The sequence below is a fragment of the Lissotriton vulgaris genome, chromosome 3_1 (genome assembly GCF_964263255.1).
Source record: "Lissotriton vulgaris chromosome 3_1, aLisVul1.2, whole genome shotgun sequence".
NCBI classification, from domain to species: Eukaryota; Metazoa; Chordata; class Amphibia; order Caudata; family Salamandridae; genus Lissotriton; species Lissotriton vulgaris.
In genome coordinates, this window is record NC_141689.1 from 322,180,529 (window position 1) to 322,188,358 (window position 7,830).

General features: G+C 43.7%; 1 protein-coding gene across 4 annotated transcripts in view; it reads right to left on the bottom strand.

Moving 5' to 3' along the window:
• Nucleotides 1-6,793, bottom strand: part of PRLR (prolactin receptor) — a 570,112-nt gene extending 563,319 nt beyond the window's left edge. For 2 of the 4 annotated variants that reach the window (XM_086960521.1, XM_086960520.1), the window contains exon 1: nucleotides 6,546-6,757. The gene's annotated coding sequence lies outside the window, so the exon portion shown is untranslated. Of the gene's footprint in view, nucleotides 1-6,545 lie in introns of all 4 variants that reach the window. The other 2 variants (XM_086960518.1, XM_086960519.1) reach the window with 2 other exon arrangements.
• Between the last annotated feature and the right edge of the window lie 1,037 nt (nucleotides 6,794-7,830).

Here is a 7,830-nt window from a genome sequence, read left to right on the forward strand (position 1 = left end):
GTTTTAAAACATAACATATATATATATGAACAAAAAGTCCTGAACCTCGGAACCTCTGTTGCCGTAATCAGGTACAGGTACCGACCTCAAGAAAAACGTGCTCCGAGTATATATTTAGTGCATGAATCTTTTATTGCAGTGTTGCCAGCAGTACATGATGTGGTATTGTCCATTGCTCTGGGGTGAGTCCTCCACTACTTTCAACCCACTGTTTAATTTTCCAATCATGTGGTGCAATATGTGGGTGCCACACTGGTATGCCCAGAGAACATGGGGGCAAGCCACCCTTCGGTATGTTAGCATGCAAAGGATCTATCTGAGAAAGGAATCTCTGTTGCAGTAGGAGACCATCCTTGCCTCCTCCAGCTGCACAAGATCAGACTGTGCATCACAGCTTTCAGAGTTCAAATTATCGTAAGGGCTGAAGGGGTCGTCGTTTCATATTCACAGCACAATCACAAATGCCAACTCTGTGGTTTCTTCTTCATCCTAAATAACCACAACTATCTCAAAAAGATACACATAATAATCAAGAGAGGTAAAAGGTGCAAATCAAATACTGAAGAGGCATTAAGAAGCATCAACTATAATGCAAGTGTTATTCAGAAACCTAAAATGCGCAAGTGTTATTCTGAGGCCTACAGTGAGCAACTGAATAGTCTACTTGGCTTAGAAGAATGCTGCACTTCACCACCACACTCACAATACACACCATTACCTTGAAAATACTACAACCTTACCTTAAAATCTCACCAGTGAGTTACACTCTTAAGCTCTAATCATGACTGGACAACATTAAAACATGGATGAATCCCACCAAGCCCATGATTGTGATCCAAACTTAATTTCAGTCAGGGCTCGGGAGGATGAACCCAGAAGGCTCGCCATCTCCCCACCTCTCACAGGAGCTAAATGTCTACATTTTTACCAAGACACAAGCCTCTCCAGCAAGGCCCATGTGAAGGAGCAGGCTCAGACTGCATGGTTGTGGGCCAGTCTACTGCACAAAAGCAAGTCTTTTATTCTCCTACCTATCAATCCTGCCCCATAGTCAAGGCTCTCATAATTTACATATTGGAAGGGGGATAACCACACTAACTGGAAATACACTCTAACCACAAGTATGCACAATATTCAACAGCCGGTGTAACCACAACCAGGGAAATTTAAACCTACCCCACCTACTTTGAAACACTTTAACTTGATGCAGTTTATATATAAGGCCTTTCACTTGAATAAACCAGAATACTTGGTAAGCAAGGTGCAAAGCATCTTCACTGGATTAGAACTGGGATAGCAGCACATACATGGATTTAATTCCCTAACCAGGCTCGAAAAACATACAAAATAAATCCACACTGAGACAGGCTTTCTTTCTTTTCATAGTGGACTGCTGACACCTAAGACATGCCCACCCCTCTGCGCCTTTCCCCACTTGATAAAACTAAGCTGAGATCTGCCTACTACCCAATGATGTTTTCCCCTCATCATTTCACCCTGATGCCACCTTTCCTTTTAGGGGGCACACTTGCCCCATGACTTGTATCACCTGTGGATTTGGCATCACTACTGCCAGGGACAGTACTGTGCGCCTCCCCCGAGCTGTGAACTCTATAAATATCCCTAATAAATTAGGTGCACTCACTCACTCAGACAATAAAAAGGTGCATCAAAATACAAACCCCAAGCCCTTCCAAATTCCTCACACTGCTCTCAGACTTGCATGTTTTCCACAAACGCCTTTGTCAGTTGTATGACAGAACCACGCGTTGCTAAACCACACGTCCCTTAACAACGCTGTCAGAACAACAAACTCGTCTTAACCCCACATTCCTTTACCATGCACGTCTTTACAACGACTTACCTTAGGGAAAGCACTGGACTTCGGCAGGGGCGGCTCTAGGCTTATGGCAGCCCTGGGCAGGGAGCGTAGGTAGGGGGCCCCGGAAGAGGGGGTCCGGGCGGGGTGGAGCGCGGAGGCCAGTGAAGAGGGGGGGTCAGGGTGTTTGGAAGTGTAACCCAAGCCACCAAATCCCTGCCAGGGGCCGCCACGCAAATATGTATCCATCCTCAGAGGATTATTATATTAAGGATATATATTGGAGTGGTGGCCCCTGGGGTTTGGTGGCCCTGTGCAGGTGCACAGCTTGCACATGCGTAAGGCCGCCCCTGACTTCGGAACAAAATACTTTACTCCAGTCTGAGCAACAATAGGGAAAGCGTTGGACTTTAAAGTCCAACGCCGCTTTATCTAAGGCATATCATCATAGCGACATGCGTGGCAAAGAAATGCGTGGTTAAGGCGCATTCGTTGTTCTGACCACGTTGCAAAGCTAACACGTGTTACGGTCGCCATTGTCATTGCTGTCCCCTGCCTTTGTCTTCGTCTTCTTAACTCACAGTAAATGGGACCCAGGCCAGAGGCTGACCTGCACTTAAACGAACAAATATAGCTTTCGCCACCAAAGATTATCCTGTCTTAAGGGGGATGAAAGGTGGAATTAGGCCCTTGATCCCTGATGCTCTTCACCTTCCTTCAGAGGTCTTGGCGCTACAGAGCACTCTACCGCTCTACAGGTCTGGGCATGGCAGTGTAAGCTTGAGACCTAAAACACCTGCAAGTGATTGCACACCTGCAAGTGATTGCGATTTTTTGGTTTTATTTTGATGGTCTGGGCCTTTGAGTCTGATATAAACTACTCTTGTGATAGCAGAATACGAGGACAGGCTTGCAGCCGCCCATAACATCTGAGCATATGCACCGGCCAGAAGGGAAATATATTTGATATACATGGAATGTTCTCGGGTCTGCCGGAAGCCCATCTGGAGACGAATCAAAAATAGTAAATGTACTTTTTCAGCCCTGCTATATCATTTGGCAGAAGGTGCAGATTACAGCTTCTGCTGCTCCATGTGAAACACAACAGCTGTTTGTCATCACTGAAAACAATACCACTACAAAAAGAATACGCTACTGTCGTGTTCAAGCCAAGAAAGGGATTACTTAAAAAAAAAAGCGATAACACGAATATAGCTTCAAGACAACCGTGTGAAAGCGGTAAACGACCTAGGTTTGAAACGGGAAAAGTTTGCAACCAAATTTTTGAAATCGTCACCAAAATAACCAGTGCATGTTCAGATTTGTATCGGCGTCTGAGACATTTTATTTTACCATTTTTTATAGGTGAAGGAACCTTCCGGAGAGAGCAGATTTATGGGGTCTGTGAAACAGTTTTTTTCTGCACCTAACCGTCTGAAAAGGAGTCCCCCCCCGTGGAAACCCAAGCCCAACAGTTCCTACTAAGATCAACGGAATCTAGGTGATTTCATTTGTTTTTGGACATCTACAAAACATCTAAGGAGAGCATTTCATAATCCAGCTGGGTCCGAGAACTTGCTCTTGACGTTTCTGCCTATTGTTTCCAGAGCATACTGTTATTTACCCCGTGACGTATCCATATTTGTTTACACTGGACAGATCGAGGGCAAGGTACAAATATCGAACACGTCTGATCAAGTAGAAACCATCTGGAAATCTCACTGGCATTCATCACAGGCCCCCTACCTGCTGTCCGCCATTATGTAAGTTGTTTACTGTCAGTACATAACACTCCCCGCGGCCGCATCCCCAGCCGTTGGGACTCGGTCCATGTAGGGTGTGGGATCAAAGCTGCAGTTATACAGTTCCTCATACCTATGACAAGGCGCCAAAGCTGTGTGACGCAGAGTCACGGTCCCAGGTGCACCTGGCTACTGACACCCCCCAGTGCGCAGTTCTTATCCAATGAAGCTGTCAGGAAGCCACCCAGTGAGGGGTCTTCACCTCGAGTCTTTAATATCCACAGTCAGACAATCACTAATCACCAAAGCCTTAGACCTCAAAGCATCTGTTTGGCATCACGTGCGCACAATATATGGCCCTCGGGGGTGGGGCTTTACATTTTAAATATAACGATGGGGAGACAAGGGGCACACCACGTATACATAGAAGCAAAGACAAATAGGAAGAGAGGCATGGCAAAACGCAAGCAGCAGAAACATAGGCTTGAAAATTACGTACAAGTAAAAATGTAGACGACCATACTGGCTACAAAGGAAAACACATGCAGTTGTATGTCTGTCTACCTGCTAAGCTCCCTATCTACCTATCTGCCTATGCATCTGTGCACCTATCTTAGTACTTATTGTTATAACTACATATGTATGCATCCACCTGTAAACCTAACTATATGTATACTTATCAATCTTTTGACCTACACTACTATATATCAGTGCCTGTCCATTTAACTATAGTCTTCGCAGACTATAGCTACATGCCTATCTAGTCATATATCTTCCATTATCTTTTTATATTTCTCTAGATCTATGTGCGAATATAAGTGTCTTTCTTGCCATACAAGGCTCTATTGATATTCATTTATATATTTTAAACAATATGCCCCTCCATTTGACCACATATCTCTCTACAACTATATGCCACTCTTACCATAAACATATCTTAGAATATCCCTTGATATGCTTACCTATATATTCATCTACTCAATGTATGCATATATTGCGATATGCCTCTCAATTTAACTATGTATATATCTGTCCACTAGAGTGCTAGTATATCCTTTTATGCACCTGTTAATCTGTCTAACTATATATCCATCTAGGCGTATGTCTCTCTCACAATAACCCTGTGACACATATATCCATTGACTTAATGTGTGTCTATCGTATAATACGCCTCTCTGTCAGTCTACCTGTATATCTATCCAGTCAAATGTTTAGCTTATTTTATGCCTCTCATAACCCGACCTATCCATAAATATATCTTCCTTATTCATTACCTCTTAATCTACCAATTTATTTATGTTGCTATATACTATCCTGTCAGTTCATATATATCATGAACAAATCATACATATTTGTGTCTTGTGAAACATAGATTATGATATAAACTTTAAAACATCTATCTATCCGTATGCCTCTTTTTATTTTATAACCCTCGACCTACCTGTATATGTACGTAGAAATAACCCTATCTTAGTATAAATATTCCAGCCCACAGTATACCTAGTTGTCTGTCTGACAATATATATATATCATCCTGCCTGCTAACATGGCGGCCATCAATCTTTCAGTATCAATATACTTAACTCTATGTTTGCAAAGCATATGAACCATCAGGAAGTGCAATTACACATGTATTTTTGTAGAGATTTGAATACACCTTGATCACTGAGTGAGCCAGCCCACCCTGCCCTACTCATCAGCAAGAAGCGATGTGTAACAACACTGCCCACTGCTGCACATCACATTTATACTACTGCGTCCGAAATAGTAGAAATGACTAGTGGAGATAACTCTACTTTAGCGGCAGTTAAGCAGAACTTCATCAATGTCAGTATTATTTCGATACCAGCGGATGGATGGGTTGGTTGGCAGACTGTACGGTACATAAAAACACAAACTCATGTACAGATATAGAGACACAAAGATACACATCCAGAGAGATAGATAGATAGATAGATAGATAGATAGATAGATAGATAGATAGATAGATAGATAGATAGATAGATAGATAGATAGAATCAAAGGTACACGGAGACACCAGCAGAACAGGGACAATAAATGCAGAGATATCAAGGCAGGTGCATAAAAATACACTTAGGCATACGGATAGATGTATAGACAAAACCAAGCACACATACGTAGGTAGACTAATACATACTTAGGTAGGTAGATAGGTTAATGGTTAACTTGACCACTCACAACATAACAACAATGGAGCTGGTTAACTTGACCACTCACAACATAACAACAATGGAGCAACGACAATGAAGCGACAATATTAAAATAATGACTATGTAAAACGTGGAAAATTGACACGTGTGTACGAATATAAGCAGAACAGAACCGACACACAGGTAGATAGGTACACCGAAGATGCATAAAAAGATACACAAAGATAGATGTGTGGACATACGCAGACCAAGAGACAAATAAACACACACATCACCTCTTCTAAAATATAGTCAGAGAGCCCGAGGATATGGAAAAATTACACACACATACGAACAGACAAAATGACTAATACACGAACTATAGAAATATAGCCGCACATGCATATAATACGCATATGTTTACAAACATGCACGCATGGTTACATATGTGCTGTGCAAGACAAACACTAAAAAACAATGCAGTAATATTAAGGCAAAACGACTGGGTAAATGCAAACACTTCAATTAACCGACGTCACATGCACACACATACATAACCAAGACATCATATGTTGGAAGTAACAGACATTCGCTTGTGACTCACAGACTCAAGCCTGCTCACACATACACAGCAGGCACCATTACACACACGCACGGAAGGCAGACACGCACGCCATCAGCGCAGCATCGGAGCCCACGCACAGCAGCTGAAATACGACGAGACCACGGGGCCATGGGGTCCCCGCACAGCGGCGCACGCCTCGCTCACGCGCGGTAATGACACCGCACGCAGGTAAACAGGGCTGCGAGAACAGGTTTAGCCGGAGCACTCACCCCTTCCTGGCTGCCGCGATCCATGCCGGTTCACAGGCTTCTCCTTGCCGTTGGGGGGCTTGATTCGGTCTGTGAGTCCCTTGACAAGACCGCGAGCCGCGGGGTACCGGGGCTCTCCTGGGCCGGGCTGGGAAGGGGCTGCTCGGGGAGAACAAGAGCTGGGAAAGCCTGGGAGACCCGCAGCCGGATGCTCTGCGGCCGCCGTCTACTCTGTGAGGATTACAGCGAGCAGAGCGGCTCTCCTCAGCAGAGGCGGAGCCAGGCTTGCAACATTCATGTTCCTTGCTGCGGGCGAAACTGATTTCCTTCAGAACTCAAAGTGTCCAGAGTTTGCCAGTACCCAGGGTTAGGGGGCAATTAACTTTCAGGAATGTGGGAATCAAATTAAAACATCTCAAATTGGGTGCATGTGATAAGAGTACATACGTGGAGAAGAAAAAATAATCACATGAGGAAAGTTATGTACTGTCAATCAAATCTAGGCGCTTCTAGGGTAGGATGACCACCGGGCATGGTGGCAAATTCTGCACAGGACAGTGGGAACTTCAGGACCAAGGGTCAACATTTAGGACAAAAGGTCAATTTTACAAACACATCAAAGGAGAGGCTATAATACACCACAACTTTATCAGTGCATTTCTTTACTGTTTTTTACACGCACACTTTATTTACCTTGGTCTTTAAGTGATTGACTTTGGGTATGGTATATTCATGTAGCACATTATGTCCTTGTTCAATAGTAAATTAACGTCCTTGAACATTGTGTCAAGGGCATTACCCCAACCCAAGTCTATCCAATCTTTCTTGAGGAAAAAGCAACAGCAAAAGTGATTATGTTTCTTTTTTTATTTCAAAATTATTTTATTGAAAAGATTTTACAAGTATAATACAATACAGTATAGTAATGTTGCGGGGGCATAGACATACAATCTCAATGCGTTTGTTGTGTCTAGTTACATTTGGCGTTGATATTGATCTGCGTGGCAGGTGTTTCGTTTGCCCCTAAATTCTATTGGCAGAGAGAGAAAGAAGAAAGCAGAGAGAAAAAAGGGGGTGGGGGGTACGCGGTTGACCACTGGCATGTTGTTGGTCTACGGGGGTTTGTATGCTCCTAGGTGTGAGTCTAGGGCTGCCCACATTTCCCCTCTGGCTGTATGGTTCGCTGAGTGTTTCACGGTGATGTTGTCGGCGCCTCTCAGGAAGGTTACCCAGTTAAACCACTTCTTAAATGTTGCTTTGCTAGTGTTCTTCCAGTTCGCTAATATTGTCTTAACAGCCGCTGTGA